The sequence below is a fragment of the Anomaloglossus baeobatrachus genome, chromosome 10 (assembly GCF_048569485.1).
Source record: "Anomaloglossus baeobatrachus isolate aAnoBae1 chromosome 10, aAnoBae1.hap1, whole genome shotgun sequence".
Taxonomy (NCBI): Eukaryota; Metazoa; Chordata; class Amphibia; order Anura; family Aromobatidae; genus Anomaloglossus; species Anomaloglossus baeobatrachus.
The window spans coordinates 188,853,660-188,879,689 of record NC_134362.1 but is presented as its reverse complement, the minus strand read 5'-3'; the positions used below and the strand labels follow the sequence as shown (position 1 = coordinate 188,879,689).

General features: G+C 50.6%; 2 protein-coding genes across 3 annotated transcripts in view; one reads left to right on the top strand and one right to left on the bottom strand.

Moving 5' to 3' along the window:
* The window catches only part of PSMD7 (proteasome 26S subunit, non-ATPase 7), a 627,368-nt gene that overhangs the window by 501,569 nt on the left and 99,769 nt on the right, over positions 1-26,030 (top strand). The gene's annotated exons all lie outside the window — the stretch shown is intronic.
* The window catches only part of SNTB2 (syntrophin beta 2), a 43,869-nt gene that overhangs the window by 16,683 nt on the left and 1,156 nt on the right, over positions 1-26,030 (bottom strand). The gene's annotated exons all lie outside the window — the stretch shown is intronic.

Here is a 26,030-nt window from a genome sequence, read left to right as displayed (position 1 = left end):
TGACTGGGACTGTCGTCCGTGCAGAGCCTTCAGCCTGGGATGTATGGGACCCCCTTGGAGCACGTATTAGTTCCAACTGAGGGAGACCGGGGGGCATTGTTCAACAGTGCCCATTGTCTGAGTCACCGGCCTGGACTGCAAGTTTCTAGAATCTTGGTCATAGTCCCAGACATTTTATCCGCAAAAAACTGCAAACTCTGTCCTCTGGACAGTTTCACAGGTGGCTCTCTCTGGGCCACCACTAGCAGAGACTCTACCCAATGGGGGTTAGTGGAACCTGCCGGTAAAACAGCCTCACATGCGGTACAGACAGCATAGAAAGCCTGTGCCTTGGCACCCTTGCTTTTCTGCGGACGACATGCTGTTGTCTCCTCAGAGCAATCCAGGGGTATCTAGCCAAGAAGCGACCGTACAGTGCAAATATAGGTACAAGCATAAAGTACACAAAACACTGTGGCACTAGTGGGGTCAGCACCAAGGTGCTGCTTACCGCCCGCTTAAGCGGGTGTGTGGTCGCCAGAATCCCTTGACCGGGTCTCCCAGAGCCTGTGTCCGTTCTCCAGCTTAGACTGCATGCAGGAATGGCTGCCGGTGTCCTGTGAAGAGGGGCGGGCCGTGGGCGTGCCCCAGACAACGAGCGGGAAACTGGCGTCCCACTGTGCCCAGTGAGGGGGCTGGAGTATGTAAATAAGACTCCAGCCCTCGGTGCTGACCATTGTACAGCGTCCCGCCCCTTCCCTGACTGGCAGGCCCGGGGGCGGGAAGGAAACGAAACTAGGCCGCAAAAGCCGGGGACTCGATTTATAAGCGCTGCCGTCGTAAAAGCACGGTCAGCGCGGAAGTCCCTGGCGCACCACAAGTCTCATCCGCGCCGCAGCTTCTAGCAGCGGCCGGCGCGGTAGTTTCCCACACATTAACTCACTCAGCTAAGCTGCAGTGAGTATAGCCCCAGCGCGCAGCGCTGTTGTCCCCGGCGCACTAACACACCCAGCATGCTGGTTTGTGTGTGCGTGGTCTGTACGGGGACACAGAGTACCTTAACGTTGCAGGGCCTTGTCCCTGACGATACTCAGCTCCATTCCAGCAGGATCTCCGGGTCTGTGGATGGAGCCCGGCCTCAGAGCCTGGAGGCCGGTAAGATCCCACTTCACCCAGAGCCCTCAGGGGGATGGGGAAGGAAAGCAGCATGTGGGCTCCAGCCTCCGTACCCGCAATGGGTACCTCAACCTTAACAAACACCGCCGACAAAAGTGGGGTGAGAAGGGAGCATGCTGGGGGCCCTAGTATGGGTCCTCTTTTCTTCCATCCGACATAGTCAGCAGCTGCTGCTGACTAAAAACAGTGGAGCTATGCGTGGATGTCTGACCTCCTTCGCACAAAGCATAAAACTGAGGAGCCCGTGATCCCACTGGGGGTGTATAGCCAGAAGGGGAGGGGCCTTACACTTTTTAGTGTAATACTTTGTGTGGCCTCCGGAGGCAGTAGCTATACACCCAATCGTCTGGGTCTCCCAATGGAGCGCCGAAGAAAATAATATATATATATATATATATATATATACACATACATATATATATGGCCTAACAGTCTCCTTACACTGACATGACATATATAAATCCATATAACCTATAAGTCTATAGTCTATATATATATTTATTAATTAGGTGGCGCTGTGCTAGAGTTTGTCTCCTGTCCTGGAGAGACAATTTGGATAATTCCCAGAGGGGCATTGAGCTATAAGTCCCCTTACTGGCAGCCAGACTGGCTTGCAAAGTCTCCTTAAGGAGAATAGTGTTCCCCTGTGGTCCCCACAAAGCTTCTCATGAGCCAGATCAGACACCCCATACTTTGCACTGACGATGGGCAAGCACCCCGAAACACTGTGTCTGTCTGATCTGGCATATATATCCTAAGTCATATGCAAAGGATTGATAAAAAATCCACAATTTATTTAAAAAAAAAATATATATTGTCACGAACCACCGTGGGGGTCACTCAGAAATCCCCCGCGCTGGCTACCAGTACGTCACAATCGGGGGTAACAAGTGGGGGTCACCCCTCCTTTATACCTCCCGACCGACAGACAGAGCACGTGATGCGCTCTCTAGCGCCCCTCTTATAGTCAGGCCAATTATGGAATTGCCCGACAATAAGCAAGGAGGCCGCTATACTACTTATGCCGATTATTGAAGGGTCCCCGGTGAGAGTAGGGTATATATTCCCCCGACCTCCGCGGGCGGAATATATAAAATCTCCCCGAATCTCACTGGCCTCCCCACAATAATCCTTGGCACAAACTCGCTGCCACCAACCGCTTCACGGTAACTATTAGCCGAACACACAGACGTGGGATTCAAGATCGAGATAACAGAACAGCCCAAGATTAATTATATAATTTAATCAGCCTAAAGCACACTAGAAACTACAATATATACAATAGGGAATCTACAGAATATACATATGTCAGAGTACAGTTACAAGCAAAGCATGGGTTACAAACAGGCATACACAGTTCCAGCAGTTACCTTGTGCGTCTGGCCACAGGGGGGCGCTGTAGGCCAGGTTTCTAGGATCCTTCCCACAGATGTTTCCTACACGTGACCCCCAGCGAAAGAACACTGGAAAATGGCCGAAGTAGGGTTATCAACCTGGGCAAATCCAGGTCCCCTCCTACCTTAGTGACCTCAGAGGGAGCACTGCTCCACCCCTGGCTCGAGTTATGGACAATATCCCAACATGGAATATGGGCCATAACTTTGCCTGGGAGCGTCGTAGGCGGACGCCAACGCTCTCATTGTGACAGCTATGAATTTAGCTACGGAACGAGAGGACTCATGACTTGTCTACTAGTTCCCCATTGGCTGATATCACGCCTGGGGTATTTCCCCTGGTCCTGCTCCCATAAAAAGGGTGTGCCAGCATCGTCCGCATGCGGAGACACCATTTTTATGGTTGCCATATTTATCGGAAATATGGCTTGCGAGATATGAACCATTTTTTACTGGAGTCTTTCTGTCTGGATACTTCCATAGCCTTGCTAATTAGATAGCAGCCCCTACTACAGGGTCACGGCAGGGAGTCATCCTGTGTCCATTGTTCCCACATCACCTAATCTCCATATCACAGGAGATGGCCATGGGATGTGACACCTTCACAGATGCTGGACATCTGAGAACAAGAAGGGAGGGGGCACTGCCAGGGAGTGATGAGAGCGATTATGACTGGAAGTCATAATTCATCTTCATATCCCAGGGTTTGCCTCACACCTCCCCCCTTTTGAGGGCGCTAGGGGGCAGCACACTCCGGTGTTCCCCCGTGCGCCCGTCCGCGACCTCTCCTTGTCGGGACAGCCCGTCTGCGTTACCGTGGTCCCGGCCCCTTTTGTGGCGAATGGTGAAGCTGTATTGCTGGAGCGCAAGGCTCCATCGCAACAATCGCCCATTCGTCCCAGAGACGGTGTGCAACCAGCTGAGGGGATTGTGGTCCGTCTCCACGATGAAGTGGCGCCCGTATAGATAGGGTTGCAGACGCTGCAGGGCCCACACTATGGCCAGGCACTCCTTTTCCATCGTGGAATAGGCCACTTCCCTTGGTAACAGCTTCCTGCTCAGGTACAAGACTGGGTGCTCTTGGCTCGCAGAGTCCACCTGGCTGAGCACCGCACCGAGGCCGAAGTCACTGGCGTCGGTCTGTACTACAAACGGCCGCGTGAAGTCGGCTGCCTGTAGCACGGGCGGGCTGGACAGGGCGTCCTTTAGGGCCCGGAAGGCTGTCTCGCAGTCCACTGTCCAATCGACTGCAGAGGGCAGCTTCTTCTTGGTGAGGTCCGTCAAGGGCTTTGCCAGGCTACTATAGCATGGAACAAACCTCCTATAGTACCCAGCGGTCCCCAAGAAGGACATCACCTGCTTCTTGGTCCTGGGGGTGGGCCAGGATGCGATGGCCTCCACTTTCTCAGGCTCGGGCTTCAGTGTTCTCCCACCTACCCGGTGACCGAGGTACTGGACCTCGCTCATGGCCAGCTGACACTTTCCCGGCTTGATGGTCAAACCTGCCCGGTGGATCCGCCTGAGCACCTGTGCTAGATGCTCTAGGTGGTCCTCCCAGGTGGGACTGAAGACGGCAATGTCATCCAGGTACGCGGCCGCGTACCCTTCAAGTCCCTTGAGCAGGGTGTTGACCATCCGCTGGAAGGTGGCAGGGGCATTCCTCATCCCGAATGGCATCACCGTGGACTCGTACAGTCCAAATGGGGTAATAAAGGCAGAGCGTTCCCTGGCCTTGCGAGTCAGGGGGATCTGCCAATATCCCCGGCTCAGGTCCATGATGGTCAGGTACTGAGCCCCGGCCAACTGATCGAGCAGGTCATCGATGCGTGGCATTGGGTACGCATCGGCGACCGTGACAGCATTGAGCCCCCTGTAGTCCACGCAGAACCGAGTGGTTCGGTCCTTCTTAGGGACGAGGACTACAGGCGAGGCCCAAGCGCTGTTGGATGCCTGGATCACCCCCAGCTTCAGCATCTCGTCAATCTCCTGGCGCATGTGTTGCTGCACCTCCAGGGAGACCCGATATGCTGAACGCCGGATCGGGGGATGATCCCCAGTGTCCACGTGATGGACAGCCAAGTCAGTCCTTCCGGGCTGGTTGGTAAACAACCACCGGAAGGGGTGTAGGGTGGCCCACAGCTGGGACCGTTGGTCCTCCAAGAGCTGGTGGCCAACCTCCACATCCTCAATGGATCCGCCTGCCCTAACCTGGGCTAGCATATCCAAGAGGGTTTCCGCTTCTCCCTCCTCGGGCAGGTTGCACACGGGGAGCGCACATGCCTCCCGCTCATGATGTGCCTTCATCATGTTCACATGGAAGGGCTTCCGCCTTCCACGGGCAGGGTCCAGGGTGACCAGGTACGTCACAGGGTTGAGCTGCTGGTACACGAGGTATGGGCCTTCCCAGGCTGCCTGAAGCTTGTCCTGTGGTACGGGGACCAGTACCCACACCTTTTGACCCACTTGGTAGGTCCTCTCACAAGCGTTCTGGTCGTACCAACGCTTCTGATCGGCCTGGGCTTGAGCCATATTGTCGTGTACCAGTTGCGTCACGGCCTGCATTTTGTCCCGGAAGCGCATGACATACTCGATAACCGACACTCCAGGGGTGGCCAAATCCCCTTCCCAAGCCTCTTTCACCAGAGCCAGGGGGCCCCGCACACGTCGCCCGTACAGGAGCTCAAACGGTGAGAATCCTGTTGAGGCCTGTGGAACCTCCCGGTAAGCAAATAACAGGTGTGGGAGATACCGCTCCCAGTCACGCCCATGGGAGTCGACCAACATCTTAAGCATCTGCTTTAAGGTGCCATTAAACCGCTCGCACAGGCCATTAGTCTGTGGATGGTACGGGCTGGCCACCAGATGTCGCACCTGGACTTGCTTACAGAGGGCCTCCATCAGCTGGGACATGAATTGGGTCCCCCGGTCAGTGAGCATTTCCTGGGGGAAACCCACTCGGGAGAAAATCTCCAGCAAGGCGGTGGCCACCTTGTCAGCCCGAATGGACGACAAGGCCACTGCTTCTGGGTACCGGGTGGCATAGTCCACTACCGTTAGTATGAAGCGTTTCCCGGAGCTGCTGGGGATGGCCAGCGGGCCGACCAGATCCACAGCCACCCTCCTGAAAGGCTCATCGATGATGGGCAGAGATACCAGTGGGGCTTTGGGGTGTGGCCCCGCCTTCCCCACTCTCTGACAGGTTTCACACGAACGGCAGTAGGCAGCCACATCGGCCCCCATTTTTGGCCAGTAGAAATGCTGGTTTAACCTGGCCTTGGTCTTAGCGATCCCTAGGTGTCCGGCCATCGGAATCTCATGTGCGATCCGCAACAACTCCGTCCGGAACGGATAGGGTACCACCAACTGTCGGTCCCTGGGCCACGCCTCCGGTGAACCCTGCTGGACCGTGGCCCGGTACAGCCGTCCTTGGTCCCAGACCACTCGCTCCGGGTCCGAGTCCGAGGGAGGCTGTGCCGCCTGCTCCTTAAGAGCTTTCAGGCTGTCGTCAGCTTCTAACGCTGCCTGAAACCCCTGACTAGATGTGGCCAGAATCGACGAGACTGTCACATCTTCGGTCAGTACCCCGGGACCTGTGTCCTGGCCTCCACCTGACTCGGCTGCCACTGGGTCAGAAGGGGAAGAGCTATCGGACCTCTGGGAGGCCCCTTGGCTTCCAGCACTCCCACTGCGGGTGACAGCGGCCACAGCCGCTGCGACCGTGGGTCGTGCCTGCTCCTCCTCCGTTCCTGACCAAGTCGCCGGTTCAGGCAGACCTACCTGGCTTCCTGACACCCCGGTTGTGGGGGAACCATGCACCGAGATCTTACCTGGGAGCACTTCCGCTCCTGGACCGGCCCCAATCTCACCTGCCTGTTCCCCTCCTGCAGCAACAGAACCCCGCTGTGAAATCTCTGGGGACCCCACATTTGCTGTGGTAGCCCCCACCCCACACACTGGTCCTCCCCCTGCAGCACCCTGCTCTCTGCTTATCCCTGCAGAGGGCAACAGATCCCAGCTCACAGGCTGATTACTTGTAGAGGCATTGTCACACCTTTCTCTGACCCCCTCCCCTGTCACAGCTGCAGCTGTGTGTGTGTCTATGGTGTCTATGCAAGCAGAAGTATCAGAGTTCACTCCCTCCTCCCTTACATCATTCATAGATAACACATTAACATTGTCCGGAGGCCTGTCAGTACTGGCTGAAGGTTCAGCCCTTGGTTGGGGCCCAAACTGGGAGGTTATCTGCCCCAAATCTGTCCCAAGTAGCACGTTTGCGGGGATCCGATCAGTTACCCCCACCTCCCTCACCCCTCGCCCTGCGCCCCAGTCCACATAAATGTCAGCAACAGGCAGCGCCGGGTCAATGCCTCCAATCCCGGAGACAGCGAGGGTTTTTCCAGGGATCAAGTCTTGGGGGGACACCATCTCCGGCCGCACCAGAGTCACCTCCGAGGCGCTGTCTCGCAGTCCCATGGTCACAGACCGGCCGACGGTGACAGGTTGGAAGCTGTCCAGGGACCTACCACCACCCCCACCCACACAATACACCTTGGGCGGCCCTTGGGACGGGGACGGAGCCGGGGCCTTGGGACGCTGAGGGCACATGGCCTTGAAGTGTCCAGGTAGGTTGCACTGGTGGCACCGTCTTGGTTCTGCCACGGGCCTGGAGAGGGGAGTTGAGGGGGACACCCCCTGCAGTCTAGGGGCAGGTGGGGCAGTCGCAGAGTTCGTCTTACCCCCTCTCCAGGTGCTGCTGGTGGCTGCTCTCCTGGCCTCAGGAGCCCGATTGTTGGTGTAGTCATCGGCCAGGGCAGCTGTAGCCGTGGACCCCTTTGGCTTCTGGTCTCGGATGAACTGGCGGAGATCCTCAGGGCAGTTCCACAAGAGTTGCTCCGTGATGAACAAGTCCAGGATCTCCGGTCCGGTGGAAAGCTGCAGGCCTTGGGTCCAGTGGCCGGCAGCTCGGGCAAGTGCCCGCCGGTGGTCAGCCCAGGAGTCCTTTGGTCCCTTCTGTAGGCTCCGGAACTTCTTGCGGTAGGACTCTGGAGTGAGGTTGTACTGTTGGATCAGGGCCCGCTTGATGGTGTCGTAGCCCTGATCTGCCTCAGCAGGCAAGTCCCCAAGGATATCCAGGGCCTTACCCCTTAAACGGGGGGTCAGGTATTTGGCCCACTGGTCCTTGTCCAGATGGTGCTGCAGGCAAGTCCGTTCAAAAGCAGTCAAGAAAGAGTCCAAGTCTCCATCCTTCTCCAGCACTGGGAAGTCCTCAACACGGACCTTTGGAAGTTTGGTGTCTTGAAGGTCACGTGTGGCTGATGAGGGCCGGAGCTGAGCTAGCTGCAGCTGGTAGTCACGCTCTGCCTGGCGCTCTTCACGTGCTGCTTGCCGCTCCGCAGCCTCACGCACTGCTTGCCGCTCCGCAGCCTCAGCGTCACGCGCTGCCTGTCGCTCACGCTCGGCCATGAGTATCTCGTAGGTATCCCGGTCTCCAGCCTGGAGAAGGGCCATAGCCATTTGAAGAAGGCTATCCGAGCCTCCCAGGCTCGGTGGAATGGCACGTGGTGATCTGCGGCCCGCTGCGGAGCCTGGTGCTTCACTGTCCATTGCAGAGCGGAGGGCTGGCATCTGGCTCGTTGAGGACCCTTGGGTGAGCTGCTCCTCATCTTGTCCATAATTGCCAGGTTGGGCGCTGTCCTCTGCAGAACGGTTTTCTGGCGTCGAGCTCCTGGAGGGCTCGTGGACAACCTCCTCATCGTCTCTGGCCTGAGCATCGGCCATTCCTTTGGCTTTGCTCCTGGTGCTCTCAGCCATTGTTGCAGACTTTGGTCACTGACACAGAACTGACACCTGATGCCTCCACACACCTTACAGTATCTGCACTCTGACACTCTAGTGTTGGTCTGGTCTGAAGACCCCAGCAGCCACAGCTGCTGCAGGCAGTCTTTAGTGTCTGGGAGTATGGGTCTCACACTCACACACACTATTATCTCGATCCCACCGCTTGCCACCAATATGTCACGAACCACCGTGGGGGTCACTCAGAAATCCCCCGCGCTGGCTACCAGTACGTCACAATCGGGGGGTAACAAGTGGGGGTCACCCCTCCTTTATACCTCCCGACCGACAGACAGAGCACGTGATGCGCTCTCTAGCGCCCCTCTTATAGTCAGGCCAATTATGGAATTGCCCGACAATAAGCAAGGAGGCCGCTATACTACTTATGCCGATTATTGAAGGGTCCCCGGTGAGAGTAGGGTATATATTCCCCCGACCTCCGCGGGCGGAATATATAAAATCTCCCCGAATCTCACTGGCCTCCCCACAATAATCCTTGGCACAAACTCGCTGCCACCAACCGCTTCACGGTAACTATTAGCCGAACACACAGACGTGGGATTCAAGATCGAGATAACAGAACAGCCCAAGATTAATTATATAATTTAATCAGCCTAAAGCACACTAGAAACTACAATATATACAATAGGGAATCTACAGAATATACATATGTCAGAGTACAGTTACAATCAAAGCATGGGTTACAAACAGGCATACACAGTTCCAGCAGTTACCTTGTGCGTCTGGCCACAGGGGGGCGCTGTAGGCCAGGTTTCTAGGATCCTTCCCACAGATGTTTCCTACACGTGACCCCCAGCGAAAGAACACTGGAAAATGGCCGAAGTAGGGTTATCAACCTGGGCAAATCCAGGTCCCCTCCTACCTTAGTGACCTCAGAGGGAGCACTGCTCCACCCCTGGCTCGAGTTATGGACAATATCCCAACATGGAATATGGGCCATAACTTTGCCTGGGAGCGTCGTAGGCGGACGCCAACGCTCTCATTGTGACAGCTATGAATTTAGCTACGGAACGAGAGGACTCATGACTTGTCTACTAGTTCCCCATTGGCTGATATCACGCCTGGGGTATTTCCCCAGGTCCTGCTCCCATAAAAAGGGTGTGCCAGCATCGTCCGCATGCGGAGACACCATTTTTATGGTTGCCATATTTATCGGAAATATGGCTTGCGAGATATGAACCATTTTTTACTGGAGTCGTTCTGTCTGGATACTTCCATAGCCTTGCTAATTAGATAGCAGCCCCTACTACAGGGTCACAGCAGGGAGTCATCCTGTGTCCATTGTTCCCACATCACCTAATCTCCATATCACAGGAGATGGCCATGGGATGTGACACCTTCACAGATGCTGGACATCTGAGAACAAGAAGGGAGGGGGCACTGCCAGGGAGTGATGAGAGCGATTATGACTGGAAGTCATAATTCATCTTCATATCCCAGGGTTTGCCTCACATATATATATATATAAAAAATGTGGCCACAGCTAGACAAAGAGGGAGGCAGCGGCATTGGTTATTAGCGGTCTCCGCTGTTGTCAACTACAGCTCACAACAGCACAGCGCTGCAGGTTGTAGCTGCACAGTATCTGGTTCCATCCACATGTCCCTGCAGGCCAGTAAGATCAGAGGAGGTACTTCCCAGAGATAAGATCTCCACACACAGGGCTGTTGTTATCTTCCCCATTTTTGGGGGATTTTTCTGCCAAATTTGGCAACGAGAAAGATGAAGCATATGTCATCATTGTCCCGCTGAGCCAACAGACATGGATGTAGTAGTAGGGGGTCCATCCAGGACCACCAGGGGAGAGTTGCTGGAAAGAGGGGCTCTTTACCCTGCAGGTGGGCTCCTTACATCACTATTAATACTGCTATCAATTTTTAGAAAGAGCTGAAAAAAGGAAAAAAAAAAAAAAAAGCAGGGATCCTTCTGGAAAGAACATGTATGCAGCACTTCGGGGCGTGGGGTGGGGGGGACCACATCAGTCTTGATTGGAAGAGAGACAATGAGTGACAGGGCTCCCCTCCAGAGGCACTGCCCACTGGTCCTTTCCAGAAGGATTGCTGCACTCACTACCCCTAAAATAATTTGTGGTGCTGCTTAACTGATGATTATTATATATATATATATATATATATATATATATATATATATATATATATATATATATATATATATATATATATATATATATATATATATATATATATATATATATATATATATATATATATATATATATATATATATATATATATATACACATGGCATGTCAGTGTAAGGAGACTTGTGGTCCATGAAATTCTCCTGTGGGAAACGCAATGTGCTAATTGCCTCTTCATAGGTCAATATACTATTTATATTTTTATGTATATATATATATATATAAAAATAGTATATTGACCTATGAAGAGGCAATTAGCACATTGTGTTTCCCACAGGAGAATTATATATATATACGCACACACACACACATATACATACATATTTAATATGTATATAGCCTAGAAGTCTCCTTACACTGACATGATAGATATATATTTATATGGCCTATAAGTCCCTTGTCTCCTTACACTGATATGCTATATATAGATATTATATATATATCTATATATACAGAAACAGAAGTTCCAGGCGGCACACAATCCTTCAAGGTGCACGTATCCAAGGAAGGCATCCACAGTATAATTAATACAAAGGACCGGCACTCCAAATCTTCTGAAATATTTTTGTAGTTTATTCCATCATAATATACAGGCCTAAATCGTAAATTTACGCCTGTATATTATGATGGAATAAACTACAAAAATATTTCAGAAGATTTGGAGTGCCGGTCCTTTGTATTAATTATCTATATATACAGATACACACATACATATTTCATATGTATATGGCCTATAAGTCTCCTTACACTGACACGATAGATATATATTTATGTGGCCTATAAGTCCCTTGTCTCCTTACACTGATATGCTATAAGTATTATATATATCTAGATATACGCACACATAAATATTTAATATGTATATGGCCTATAAGTCTCCTTACACTGACATGATAGATATATATTTATATGGCCTATAAGTCCCTTGTCTCCTTACACTGATATGCTATATATAGATATTATATATATATCTATATATATACAGATACACACATACATATTTCATATGTATAGGGCCTATAAGTCTCCTTACACTGACATGAGATGCACACACATCCAGAATCTCTACTGAAGCAGCTGATTGGCTGAAGCTAAAATGCTCCACGTGGGGCCGGGAATTAATGGCAACTAGAAATGACACATTTGACAGCGTTCTCACCACAAATCACAGTAAGGCATTTGCCCTCCCTTTTGCCTGCAGCTATAGAGTTCAGATGACTCCTCTGAAGTCCCCTAAAGGATTTGGCAATACTACTGAGTCACTGGTTACAAATTTAAAGGAGAAGAGGACGTGACCTCTAGTGCCACCTGCTGGAAATCAATATTGACCTCTCTGGCAGTTTGGGTATTTAGTTTCCCACAAGAGAATTTCATGGCCTACAAGTCTCCTTACACTGACACACCAGCCATGTCACGCTTCCCAAAGAGATGCCTGGACAAGGCCTCATGGGACATGTAGTTCTCAGAGGCACAGTGTACAGACACAGGACAGTAATCTTTACTAATAAGCGGAAGCGGAGGGGAGAACAGGAGAGCATTGTTACACTCCACCAGAGAGGCTCAAAGTGCAACTTATAAAACCCCGTACGATATAAGATTCACAAGGAGGAGACGAATATTCACCCTCACACGGATCCTCATTTTACCAATATCGTGACAGCGGCCTCTTAGCATTAAAAAGCCAAGCTGCCCTCCCCCAGAAACAGCGCCCCCCTGTGTGTGGGCTGTGCATGGTATTGCAGCTCCAATACCTGATAAGCTGATGGTTACCGTTTTATGTATACAGCTCCAATGCAGATCAATGTATATTACACTTTATACATTTCGTGCTGTTTTTCATGATCGCTTCAAAATCATCTGCAAAAGTTTAATGGCGTGGAGTAAACACCGGCCTCTTGTAAGATTCATGTGTCGGTCACATGCGGAGCACATGCCGGCTACACACACGACCCACCCAGCGCCGAGGGACCCGGCCGCTCCCAGCCACCAGATGCTGAGCGATTCACACCAGCTGTGGGGAACCATGGAGGGCTGCGACTCTTCATTACACCAGTGGACGCCAACCTGCGCCTCTCCGAGGCTTGTGGAACTACAACTCTCAGCATGTCCTATCTATGGGGCAGGGAGGACAGCGGTGAGCAACAAAAAACGTAATGTTTTATGGTCTATATTCTCGCTGTATGGAAACCTCTAAATTCACACCTACTGTGCCCCCCTGAAAATAAGACAGGGTTTTATTTCTGGCTCCACAAGATCAGCTAGGGCTTCCCTTCGGGGGCGTCCGATCTCTTTTTACAGGGGAAGGGGGGGGAGAAGGAGGGGGCCGACCTCTTTCCATAGGGGATGGGGGGCGTCTAACCTCTTTACAGGGGGGGGGGGGGGAGAAGGAGGGGGCGTCCAACCTCTTTCCATAGGGGATGGGGGGCGTCTAACCTCTTTCCAGAGGGGATGGGGGGCGTCTAACCTCTTTCCAGAGGGGATGGGGGGGTGGGGGCGGCCAACCTCTTTCCAGTGGGGATGGGGGGGGTGGGGGCGGCCAACCTCTTTCCAGTGGGAATGGGGGGGCGGCCAACCTCTTTCCAGTGGGAATGGGGGGGCGGCCAACCTCTTTCCAGTGGGAATGGGGGGGCGGCCAACCTCTTTCCAGTGGGAATGGGGGGGCGGCCAACCTCTTTCCAGTGGGAATGGGGGGGCGGCCAACCTCTTTCCAGTGGGAATGGGGGGGGCGGCCAACCTCTTTCCAGTGGGAATGGGGGGGCGGCCAACCTCTTTCCAGTGGGAATGGGGGGGCGGCCAACCTCTTTCCAGTGGGAATGGGGGGGCGGCCAACCTCTTTCCAGTGGGAATGGGGGGGCGGCCAACCTCTTTCCAGTGGGAATGGGGGGGCGGCCAACCTCTTTCCAGTGGGAATGGGGGGGCGGCCAACCTCTTTCCAGTGGGAATGGGGGGGCGGCCAACCTCTTTCCAGTGGGAATGGGGGGGCGGCCAACCTCTTTCCAGTGGGAATGGGGGGGCGGCCAACCTCTTTCCAGTGGGAATGGGGGGGCGGCCAACCTCTTTCCAGTGGGAATGGGGGGGCGGCCAACCTCTTTCCAGTGGGAATGGGGGGGCGGCCAACCTCTTTCCAGTGGGAATGGGGGGGCGGCCAACCTCTTTCCAGTGGGAATGGGGGGGCGGCCAACCTCTTTCCAGTGGGAATGGGGGGGCGGCCAACCTCTTTCCAGTGGGAATGGGGGGGCGGCCAACCTCTTTCCAGTGGGAATGGGGGGGCGGCCAACCTCTTTCCAGTGGGAATGGGGGGGCGGCCAACCTCTTTCCAGTGGGAATGGGGGGGCGGCCAACCTCTTTCCAGTGGGAATGGGGGGGCGGCCAACCTCTTTCCAGTGGGAATGGGGGGGCGGCCAACCTCTTTCCAGTGGGAATGGGGGGGCGGCCAACCTCTTTCCAGTGGGAATGGGGGGGCGTCCAACCTCTTTCCAGTGGGAATGGGGGGGCGTCCAACCTCTTTCCAGTGGGAATGGGGGGGGCGTCCAACCTCTTTCCAGTGGGAATGGGGGGGCGTCCAACCTCTTTCCAGTGGTAATGGGGGGGGCGTCCAACCTCTTTCCAGTGGGAATGGGGGGGCGTCCAACCTCTTTCCAGTGGGAATGGGGGGGCGTCCAACCTCTTTCCAGTGGGAATGGGGGGGCGTCCAACCTCTTTCCAGTGGGAATGGGGGGGCGTCCAACCTCTTTCCAGTGGGAATGGGGGCTGAAGGGGCGTTCGACTTTTGTTTCAGGGGGGCAGTGCCTGATGGCGTTCTATTTCTTTCAAGGGGGCCCTTCAATTTCTTTCCGGAGGGGGGATAGGCGTCCATTCTCTTTTCTATTATTTCCAGGGGGGCATCTACTTTCTTTCTGGGAGGATGGGGGAGTGGTCAAATTTCCTTCCGGGGGGTCCAATCTCTTTTCTTTCCAGGGGGCGGGGCATCTGATTTCCTTCCGGGGGGGGTCCCTTTTCTTTTATTTCCGGGGGGAGGGAGGGGCGGGTGTCCGTTTTCTTTCCAGGGATGGGGGGGGAGGGAACGTCCAATTTCTTTCCGGGGTGGGGGGGGGGGGCGAGTGCTGAAATTGGCGGATCCGACACTGGTTTGGAGTTCTTCTCTCCATAGCGGGCGGATGAAGGTTTTGGCATCGATGGGGTCCGTAAATCCAAAATCGCCCATGTGCACTAACACCAAGGTTGACATTAGCCCCTGCGCTGTCTGTTGTGCACACAGACTGAAAACACGCTCATGTGAACGCCTGAAAACCCCAAGATTTCCACAGCTGCGGATTTGCTACAATTGTACCCGGTGCACACAATGCTGGACTGATACAATGTAGCAAACTCAGGACAGGAGAGAAGATTTATACTCAAAAGGAGGATTTTCTAGACTGGATACATTGTAGCAAAACTGCAGCTGTGCGATCAAGTATTTATCAATTCTGGGAATATTCGGGATTATTCACACGCTGCATTTTGTCGCGTTTTTCAATAGCAAAAAAAAAAAGCAAAGCGAATGAGATTTCTGAAATGTTCCACGGACGTTTTCTGGGTTTTGGCGCAGAAAAATCTGCTGGAAATAATGTGCACATCGCCTTCACTAGGATCTGATGATCACAGCTGAGGGTTTGCTACTATCGCATCTAACCCTCCCAACAATCAGGGACGCACATAATGAAATAATCCTCGATTTAGGATGTTACAAAGTAACGACACCATCGCTGTAATCTTCCCACTTTTCAGGCTAAATATCACGCAGAGAAACAGATGATGGGGACAGGCGACAGCCGCTATCAGAGGGGGTCGGAGGGGTATTAATATTAATGCCGAGTTAAGACCGATTAGTATAGTCCGGAGCAGACTCAGCAAAGCTGTCCGAGCTGTCAGGCAATTCTACACGGAAAGGGTTAACAGAAAAGTTCGGAATCTTGGCAGCTCCATGGAACTGGGGAAAGAGGAGCGTCTGCTAAAAAAACAGATCCAGGAACACACCCCGATTTCTGGGACAAAACCTGCCGGAACGGAGAGACCCTCAGAACTTTACAGGCGGTGTCAACCATTGGGGTCCACTGAACAAAAAGAAAAAAAAAGTGAACGCCCAACGCAAAAAGTCATTTGGCAAATCAGCGTTACTAATGGCTTCAATAAAGAGGTGTAGGCTCAGATTTTGGAGGGTGCAGTTGAGGGTACAGTCTCTTGTGGTGACAGCCGGTACAAGGAGTCAAAGGTTATGTGCACAGGTTTTTTTAAAGAAGGTTTTGGAGCAGAAACTGAAAAAAAACATCCAAAAACTTGGAAATTCTATTCAATTTCAGGCCTAAAATCTCTGCAAAAAGTTTTAAAAATTTGAAAAACAATGACTGGAATCAGCTTCAGAAAAAAAAAAAAGCCCCTTCTTTAGGGCAAGTTTTACATGTTCTTTCAGAGTTTTTCTTTCTTTTTTATTGTAATCGAATCCTCAAAATCCTCTTCAAATAAGCTTGGAAAACTTTTCTTGTTCATTTTCATGGAAAAATCAAATCCACTTTGATATTTATTAAGAAAAAAAAAAAAAGTTTTTGCTTTTGAGGGATTTTGTTATTTTTGAAAAATGCATCTTGGATAAAGAAGGAAAAAAAAAAAAAAAAGGATTCTGATGGAATCTGCTCCAAACTACCACACTAGGCACTGTCCAATAAAAAAGTTCTCAAAGAACGTCAGGAAAGGAAAAACCTTTCCTTCCCCACCCCCTACAAAAAGTATTGTTTCCTAAAACAGTTTTTCCTTAATGCCTCAAGAAAAAAATGAAAAAGGTGTTCCTAGACTCTTTACTGAAGTGGTTTTGTAAGAGTTTTTTGGGGGGTTTTTTTTGCAGCGGATTCCAAAAAGCTCTCTTTGAAAAAAAAGCATGAAAAAGCAACGTGTGCACAGAGCCTTACTTCAAACGTTGCTTTTTTTAATGCTTTTTTTCTTTGCAGATTTTAAATCAATACTGCGAGGAAAAAACACATCTTAGCAAAGTCTATGAGAATCTTGAAGTGCTGTGCACCCGCTGCTTCTTTTTTTCCTTGCAGATTTTCAAACAGAAAAAAGAAGCAGCATGTCAATTCTATCTGCTTTTTTTCCTGTGTTTTCCCTAATTCAATAGAAAATAATAAATAAAATAAAAGCATAAACAAGGCATAAAAAGCATAGAAAAAAAAAGAAGAGGAGGCATGGAAAAAGAGGAGGCATGGAAAAAAAAGAAGAAGAGGCATGGAAAAAAAAGAAGAAGAAGAGGCATGGAAAAAGAGGAGGCATGGAAAAAGAGGAGGCATGGAAAAAGAGGAGGCATGGAAAAAGAGGAGGCATGGAAAAAGAGGAGGCATGGAAAAAGAGGAGGCATGGAAAAAGAGGAGGCATGGAAAAAAAAGAAGAAGAGGCATGGAAAAAGAGGAGGCATGGAAAAAAAAGAAGAAGAGGCATGGAAAAAAAAGAAGAAGAAGAGGCATGGAAAAAGAGGAGGCATGGAAAAAGAGGAGGCATGGAAAAAGAGGAGGCATGGAAAAAAGAGGAGGCATGGAAAAAAGAGGAGGCATGGAAAAAAGAGGCATGGTTAAAAGAGAGGCATGGAAAAAAGAGAGGCATGGAAAAAGAGAGGCATGGAAAAAGAGAGGCATGGAAAAAGAGAGGCATGGAAAAAGAGAGGCATGGAAAAAGAGAGGCATGGAAAAAGAGAGGCATGGAAAAAGAGAGGCATGGAAAAAGAGAGGCATGGAAAAAGAGAGGCATGGAAAAAGAGAGGCATGGAAAAAGAGAGGCATGGAAAAAGAGAGGCATGGAAAAAAGAGAGGCATGGAAAAAAGAGAAGCATGGAAAAAAGAAGCATGGAAAGAGAAGCATGGAAAGAGAAGCATGGAAAGAGAAGCATGGAAAGAGAAGCATGGAAAAAGAGAAGCATGGAAAAAGAGAAGCATGGAAAAAGAGAGGCATGGAAAAAGAGAGGCATGGAAAAAAGAGAAGCATGGAAAAAAGAGAAGCATGGAAAAAAGAGAAGCATGGAAAAAGAGAGGCATGGAAAAAGAGAGGCATGGAAAAAGAGAGGCATGGAGAAAGAGAGGCATGGAAAAAGAGAGGCATGGAAAAAGAGAGGCATGGAAAAAGAGAGGCATGGAAAAAGAGAGGCATGGAAAAAGAGAGGCATGGAAAAAGAGAGGCATGGAAAAAGAGAGGCATGGAAAAAGAGAGGCATGGAAAAAGAGAGGCATGGAAAAAGAGAGGCATGGAAAAAGAGAGGCATGGAAAAAGAGAGGCATGGAAAAAGAGAGGCATGGAAAAAGAGAGGCATGGAAAAAGAGAGGCATGGAAAAAGAGAGGCATGGAAAAAGAGAGGCATGGAAAAAGAGAGGCATGGAAAAAGAGAGGCATGGAAAAAGAGAGGCATGGAAAAAGAGAGGCATGGAAAAAGAGAGGCATGGAAAAAGAGAGGCATGGAAAAAGAGAGGCATGGAAAAAGAGAGGCATGGAAAAAGAGAGGCATGGAAAAAGAGAGGCATGGAAAAAGAGAGGCATGGAAAAAGAGAGGCATGGAAAAAGAGAGGCATGGAAAAAGAGAGGCATGGAAAAAGAGAGGCATGGAAAAAGAGAGGCATGGAAAAAGAGAGGCATGGAAAAAGAGAGGCATGGAAAAAGAGAGGCATGGAAAAAGAGAGGCATGGAAAAAGAGAGGCATGGAAAAAGAGAGGCATGGAAAAAGAGAGGCATGGAAAAAGAGAGGCATGGAAAAAGAGAGGCATGGAAAAAGAGAGGCATGGAAAAAGAGAGGCATGGAAAAAGAGAGGCATGGAAAAAGAGGCATGGAAAAAGAGAGGCATGGAAAAAGAGAGGCATGGAAAAAGAGAGGCATGGAAAAAGAGAGGCATGGAAAAAGAGAGGCATGGAAAAAGAGAGGCATGGAAAAAAGAGAGGCATGGAAAAAGACACGGAAAAAAGAGGCATGGAAAAGAAAAAAAAAAAAAAGCATGAAACTCATGAGACGAGGAATGCAGAATTCTAATGGAAATGAACAACAAAAGTAATTGAGTGATTTTGAGGAGGATTTTGGAGTGTCTGCATAAAATAAAAATCCGTGTGAACATTGGACATAGCCTTAGGGTAGGTCTTGTTCAGGTGGGCATGCTCTGTAACATAGCTGCGAAAATTGCTTATGGGCTGCTTCTCACTTGCGAGTTTCTCGCAGTAGAGCAATGGAGGAAATCTCGCATTGGAATCGGACACATGTTAGTGAATGATTCAGCTCTCATCTGCGATTTTTTTCTCAGTCCAAATCGGACTGCAGCATGCTGCTTTTTTGTGAGTTTCTACTGCGAGTTTCTCCAATGCAAGTCTATGGGAGCGTGTAAATAATCGCATGTCACGGGACGGCACTCACACCATCCTAGTGACATCCGATTTTCTAAATACATTTCTCGCATGTTTCCTAAAACACTGGAAACGAGCGATGTCTCCCAATGTCTGTCAATCACTATTCTCTTTCGGTCGGTCTCTCCCTCTCGGTCTCTATTCTCTCTCTGTCGGTCACTCTGTCCATGTCGGTCTATCCCTCTCCTCCCCGCTCTGATATTCACCGATCCACGATCACCACTGCGGCGCTGCACGGCGTTCACACTGCTCCGACGGCTTCTCCTCTTTTGAAAAAGCCGGCTGCTCATTATTCAATCTCGTATTCCCTGCTTTCCACGCCCACCGGCGCCTATGATTGGTTGCAGTGAGACAGCTGTCACTCATCGTGGGGGCGTGTCTGACTGCAACCAATCATAGCAGCCGGTGGGCGTGTCTATGCTGTGCAGTAAAATAAATAAATAAATAAAAACCGACGTGCGGTCCCCCCCAATTTTAATACCAGCCAGATAAAGCCATACGGCTGAAGGCTGGTATTCTCAGGATGGGGAGCTCCACGTTATGGGGAGCCCCCCAGCCTAACAATATCAGCCAGCAGCCACCCAGAATGGCCGCTTCTATTAGATGCGACTGTTCTGGGACTGTACCCGGCTCTTCCCAATTTGCCCTGGTGCGTTGGCAATCAGGGTAATAAGGAGTTAATGGCAGCCCATAGCTGCCAATAACTCCTAGATTAATCATGTCAGCTGTCTTTGAGACACCCCCAATGATTAACCTGTAAATTAAAGTTAATAAACACACACAGTGAAAAAATCCTTTATTTGAAATTAGAAACAATAACAAAGACCCTCGTTTACCACTTTATTAAGTCCCCAAAAAACCCATCCTTGTCCGACGTAATCCACGGAGGTCGCGCGTCGCTTACAGCTCTGCTACATGAAGGTGACAGGAGCTGCAGAAGACACCGCCGCTCCTGTCACCTCCACGCAGCAACTGAGGTGAGAAGCGCGATCAGCTGATGTCAGTCAAGTTACTCGCAGCAAGATCCTCCAACAGTGACAGCAAGTCGCCCGAGTGACAGCAATGAAGTCACAGGTGAGTTGCGGTCACGGGTGGAGGATCCAGCTGGCCGCGGGTAACCTGAGTGACAGCAGCGCTAATCGCGCTGCTCAATTCAGTCACTCAGGAGATTAGCGGTCACCGGTGAGTCCTGCACGGGTGACCGCTAATCAGGACGCGACACAGACAGAGCCGCGGCATGACAATGAAGTCGGGTGAAGTTCACCCGAGTTCATTCTGATCGTGCGGCCATGTAGCAGAGCTGAATGGCAGATGAAAGCTGCTGAGAAAAAAGAGAAAAAGTATCACACACGGATCACACACGCATTGCACACGCAATGCAATCATGAGAAAAATCTCAGGATCGCAGTGCAGTTGCGTTGCACTCTGACCTAACGTGAAATGAAATCAGCCGAGTTTTTTTCAGCCATCTCGGACCGATTTTACTCGCATAGATGTGTTTCCAGCCTAAGGCCATGTGCGCACTAGAAATTGACTAAATTGAATTTTTCTAAAGGAAAATCTGGTCCCTCTGAAAGAATCCCACACCCCCGGTAAAAAAAACTCAACAAAATCCGCTTGCGGTTTGCCGTGGTTTTGTGCGGATTTGACGCGGAATTTCCGCTTTATCTAGGGCAAAAAACGCAGTTACTTGTGGAAAAGAAGTGACATGCACATTAATTCCGCAGCGGAAAAAACGCAGCGTGCGCATGTAGCCTAAGACTGTGTGCGCACATTGCAGATTTAGTGCAGAAATATTCAACATGAAATCTGCACCTTCTGGCAGAAAAAAATGCATTAAAAACGTATGAATTTCTTGTACCAGGCATTGTTTTAATTAAGTCAACAGGTGGAAGGGCTAAAAAAAACTGCTCCAAGAATTGCCATGCTGAAGATTATTTTCTGCACCAAAATCAGCAAGAAAAAAATAAGCAACATGTGCACACCGTTCAGAATTCTCATTGACTTTACTGGCATAAGGATAGACACGCAGATTTGGGCCGCAATCCGCAGTGCGCACAAGACCTAACAATGCCTCATATGTTCAGTCTCTTCCTCTCACAGCTACAGAGAAGTTAGAAGAAGTGACCTGACCAGTTTTCAGGCTCAATGGGAAGGAAAACAAAAAAAAAACAAAAAAAAAAGACGCCTTAGGAAAACACCCCCCAAAGCGATTTCTGGGTATGAAAATTAGTTCAGCCAATAGAAAAAAAATGTTGCTTTCTGGTATCAGCTATGTTGGCTGAGGCCCCTCCCCTTCTGGTCACATGGGTATGACATTGCTTGTGTTTTAAAACCTATACATCCGATCTCACAACTAAAGGTACATATAGAATCAGCCTGATAGTGTCGGTATAGCACTGGCTATAGGTTATATAGGAAAAACCTTGTGATTGGTGCGCTTTATGGGCCGGAAGGACAGACAGACGTAAATTCTCTTATCCGAGAAAATCGGACCAAACTCTGATCTATATCAACATAGCGTGATGGGCGGCACGGTGGCTCAGTGGTTAGCATTGCATGGTGGCTCAGTGGTTAGCACAGAAGTCTTGCAGCGCTGGGGTCCTGGGTTCAAATCCCACCAAGGACAACATCTGCAAGGAGTTTGTATGTTCTCCCCGTGTTTGCGTGGGTGTCCTCCGGGGTCTCCTGATTTCCTCCCACACTCGAAAGACATACAGATAGAGCCACCGTGCCGCCCCGTATATCTGATAGGTAATGGTGTCAGAAGGGGGACATAGATCTATTGGGGTACGTTCCCACAATCCGGACATATCGCAGGGTCATCCCTCCTGCGGAGACGCGAGTGTTGTCCGTAGTGGAACGCAGCCCATTATCAGGGTTTGGGGCGCTGCGGACCTTCATTGTGATCTCCCCACTAAGAACACTCGCATATTTGTAAGCATAAAGTGACCGAAACAAAAATGTAGAAGTACGGCTATAGGAACAAAGAACTAAAAATAACAGCGCCGGAGCCAAAGAGACCCCACTCACAATGACAGAGCCCACCGCACTAAATTGGAGCGCACTGCGCAGCTTTGTACTTTTTCATGGAATCTGTGCTGCAGATGTGAGCCTCGCCTCCGTCACTGTGTACACAGGATTGCAACATTGTATCCAGTGCAGATCATTTTCTGCCTTGATACATTGAAGACGCCCATTACCAGGAGAGGGACTGCTGCTGCTGGGCCATGTAGTCCTCATCTTCACACCTCAGCAGTGCAAAATGTTAATGGGGTTCTCCTCATTTCTAAAATTGAGGGGATGGGGGATCCATCCTCTGTCCAGGATTGGGGGGGGGGTCCAACCTCTTTCCAGAGGGGATGGGATGAGGGGGGCGTCCAACCTCCTTCCAGAGGGGATGGGTTGAGGGGGGGTCCAACCTCTTTCCAGAGGGGATGGGATGAGGGGGGCGTCCAACCTCCTTCCAGAGGGGATGGGATGAGGGGGGCGTCCAACCTCCTTCCAGAGGGGATGGGATGAGGGGGGCGTCCAACCTCCTTCCAGAGGGGATGGGATGAGGGGGGCGTCCAACCTCTCTCCAGAGGGTATGGGGTCCAACCTTTTTACCAGAGGGGATGGGGGGGCGTCCAACCTCTTTCCAGAGGGGATGGGGGGGGGGCGTCCAACCTCTTTCAAGGATGGGGGGGTGTCCAACCTCTTTCCGGGAATGGGGGCTGAAGGGGAGTTCGACTTCTTTCTTTCAGGGGGGCAGGGCCGGATGGTGTCCAATTTCTTTCAAGGGGGGCCTTCAATTTCTTTCCAGAGCAGGGATGGGTGTTCAATTTCTTTCCAGGGGGTCATTCTCTTTTCTTCTATTTCCAGCGGGTGCATCTACTTTTTTTCCGGGAAGGGGGGGGCATCAAATTTCCTTCCGGGGTAGTGAGATTTCTTTTCTTTCCGGGGGCGGGGCATCTGATTTCTTTCCGGGGGGCGTTTTTTTTTTATTTCCGGTTGGGAAGGGGAGGGGCAGGTGTCCGTTTTCTTTTGGGAGGGGGGGAGGGGCAGGTGTCCGTTTTCTTTCTGGGGGAGGGGGATGAGACGTCCAATGTTTATAAACGAAACCAAACAAACAAAAACATCTTTGCAATTTTCCTCTTTGTTTTTGGATCATGCCGTGCACAAATATTTTGGGAAAGGGGTGAATTTTCTTCAGTCTCTTCGTTCTATCAGGTTTTGGAAAAAGCTGGGTGACACCCAACATGATCTGACATTTCAACCCAGCTTTCCGAATTAAAAGAGTGCCCATGAATTTTGGAAAACCGTACAAAAATATTGTGTGCATCACTGATGATCCTACAATTTTGAAGGGCCTCTGGGAACTCCGATGGGCTCCCACCGGGTGGCCATGGACTACCAGTCTCCTCCATATTGTTTCGCTCAGTTCTAGTTTTGGGGAAACGCTTTAGTCTCCATCTTTTCTGGTAGGTCGTACTCAAAGGTTATCAGAAGGACGCAGGAGGAAGGAAATAGAGGAACATCTTGCAAGGAGGAAACATTTTTGCTCCATCCTTGGGTGAAGCTCCTTTTTTGGGGGATGTCCATAGACTGGAGACAATCTAGAAGCACTGGACAGATATTTGACTAATCTCAAGAATTGTAGGAAAGATCGGAACAATTGAATATTTGTCATCAGACCACTTTTTGGGGTGTCTGAACAGGTACCCATATACATAGAGGAAGGTTGGCCATATCAGCCAAGATTGGAAGGATCATCTGACTCTTTAATATGTATGGGGGTGCCATGTCCCTTGACTGATGTGATGATACGGATGGGTGGAATGTGGGGGGAGGGAGGCTGGATTTCATAAAAATAAAAAAAATAAATAAATAAATTATATATATATATATATATATATATATATACACACACACATTTTTTATAAATATATATGCACCCGAGCATGGTGGTGCCCACTCATCACTAGTTACCAGTACAGAGCACCCAAGCATGGCAGTGCCCGCTCATCACTAGTTACCAGTACTGAGCACCCAAGCATGGTAGTGCCCGCTCATCACTAGTTACCAGTACAGAGCACCCGAGCACGGCAGTGCCCGCTCATCACTAGTTACCAGTACTGAGCACCCGAGCATGGCAGTGCTCGCTCATCACTAGTTACGAGTACTGAGCACCCAAGCATGGCAGTGCCCGCTCATCACTAGTTACCAGTACTGAGCACCCAAGCATGGTAGTGCCCGCTCATCACTAGTTACCAGTACAGAGCACCCGAGCATGGTAGTGCCCGCTCATCACTAGTTACCAGTACAGAGCACCCGAGCATGGCAGTGCCCGCTCATCACTAGTTACCAGTACTGAGCACCCAAGCATGGTAGTGCCCGCTCATCACTAGTTACCAGTACAGAGCACCCGAGCATGGCAGTGCCCGCTCATCACTAGTTACCAGTACAGAGCACCCAAGCATGGTAGTGCCCGCTCATCACTAGTTACGAGTACAGAGCACCCAAGCATGGTAGTGCCCGCTCATCACTAGTTACCAGTACTGAGCACCAGAGCATGGTAGTGCCCGCTCATCACTAGTTACCAGTACTGAGCACCCAAGCATGGCAGTGCCCGCTCATCACTAGTTACCAGTACTGAGCACCCAAGCATGGTAGTGCCCGCTCATCACTAGTTACCAGTACAGAGCACCCGAGCATGGTAGTGCCCGCTCATCACTAGTTACCAGTACTGAGCACCCAAGCATGGCAGTGCCCGCTCATCACTAGTTACCAGTACTGAGCACCCAAGCATGGTAGTGCCCGCTCATCACTAGTTACCAGTACAGAGCACCCGAGCATGGTAGTGCTCGCTCATCACTAGTTACCAGTACTGAGCACCCAAGCATGGCAGTGCCCGCTCATCACTAGTTACCAGTACTGAGCACCCAAGCATGGTAGTGCCCGCTCATCACTAGTTACCAGTACAGAGCACCCGAGCATGGTAGTGCCCGCTCATCACTAGTTACCAGTACAGAGCACCCGAGCATGGCAGTGCCCGCTCATCACTAGTTACCAGTACTGAGCACCCAAGCATGGTAGTGCCCGCTCATCACTAGTTACCAGTACAGAGCACCCGAGCATGGCAGTGCCCGCTCATCACTAGTTACCAGTACAGAGCACCCAAGCATGGTAGTGCCCGCTCATCACTAGTTACGAGTACAGAGCACCCAAGCATGGTAGTGCCCGCTCATCACTAGTTACCAGTACTGAGCACCAGAGCATGGTAGTGCCCGCTCATCACTAGTTACCAGTACAGAGCACCCGAGCATGGCAGTGCCCGCTCATCACTAGTTACCAGTACAGAGCACCCAAGCATGGTAGTGCCCGCTCATCACTAGTTACGAGTACCGAGCACCCGAGCATGGTAGTGCCCTCTCATCACTAGTTATGAGTACAAAGCACCCGAGCATGGTAGTGCCCGCTCATCACTAGTTACCAGTACTGAGCACCAGAGCATGGTAGTGCCCACTCATCACTAGTTACCACTACAGAGCACCCGAGCATGGTAGTGCCCGCTCATCACTAGTTACCACTACAGAGCACCCGAGCATGGTAGTGCCCGCTCATCACTAGTTACGAGTACCGAGCACCCGAGCATGGTAGTGCCCGCTCATCACTAGTTACCAGTACTGAGCACCAGAGCATGGTAGTGCCCACTCATCACTAGTTACGAGTACCGAGCACCTGAGCATGGTAGTGCACGCTCATCACTAGTTACCAGTACTGAGCACCCGAGCATGGTAGTGCCCGCTCATCACTAGTTACCAGTACTGAGCACCCGAGCATGGTAGTGCCCGCTTATCACTAGTTACAAGTACTGAGCACCCGAGCATGGTAGTGCCCGCTCATCACTAGTTACGAGTACTGAGCACCCGAGCATGGTAGTGCCCGCTCATCACTAGTTACCAGTACTGAGCACCCGAGCATGGTAGTGCCCGCTCATCACTAGCTACGAGTACTGAGCACCTGAGCATGGTAGTGCCCGCTCATCACTAGTTACGAGTACTGAGCACCCGAGCATG